Genomic DNA, 691 nt, shown 5'->3' with positions numbered 1-691 from the left:
CACGCCCCCGCGCGCGCACACGTGCTCCGAAGGCGGAAGAGCAAGAGCAGGCGCCCTCCCGCGAGTGGGGACGCCAGGCCTCTGCAGAGCCCCCTGGTGGTCGGAGGAGCGCGTTGCAGGCTGGCCGCCTGGGATTATGACTTGGACATGGGAACGGGAGACTGACTGCTGATTGAACTGCCTTTGAGCCTTAAAAGGCTTGTTTGAGGCTTATTCTCGCCTCAAACCTCATTTTCATAAATGACTATGAAATCACGTCTATAGTATTGCAGGAGATCTTTTGGATGAGGTGAAATTCACATAACGTAAAATTGTACTCTACAATTTAGTGCATTTATTGCGTTCACAATGTTATGCAACCGTTGCTTCTATTCAGCTCTGAAACTGCAGAAGATTTTGAAGCTTTAGGGAAACACAAGTAAGGTTAAAATCACCCCAAATCCCACCATCCAGACACTATCACTGTTAAGATTTGGCTGTGCTTTCTTCCCATTAAAATCGTCTCCAAATTCTATGATGGGTAGGAAAGTGCTTCATAAGTGGTAAAACAAACAACCCTCCCTCCCCCCACCCCCCCCAAAAAAACCCCACACCAAGGTTCTCTGATATTTGTATTTAATTTTAAGGGTGAGGAAGAGTCTTTTCCCCTTTGCCTTATGGATTCAGCTCACCAAGGGGCACATGAAATGCA

The sequence above is a fragment of the Capra hircus genome, chromosome 22 (genome assembly GCF_001704415.2).
Source record: "Capra hircus breed San Clemente chromosome 22, ASM170441v1, whole genome shotgun sequence".
NCBI classification, from domain to species: Eukaryota; Metazoa; Chordata; class Mammalia; order Artiodactyla; family Bovidae; genus Capra; species Capra hircus.
The sequence above is the reverse complement of the archived record's forward strand: the minus strand, read 5'-3'. Positions refer to the sequence as shown.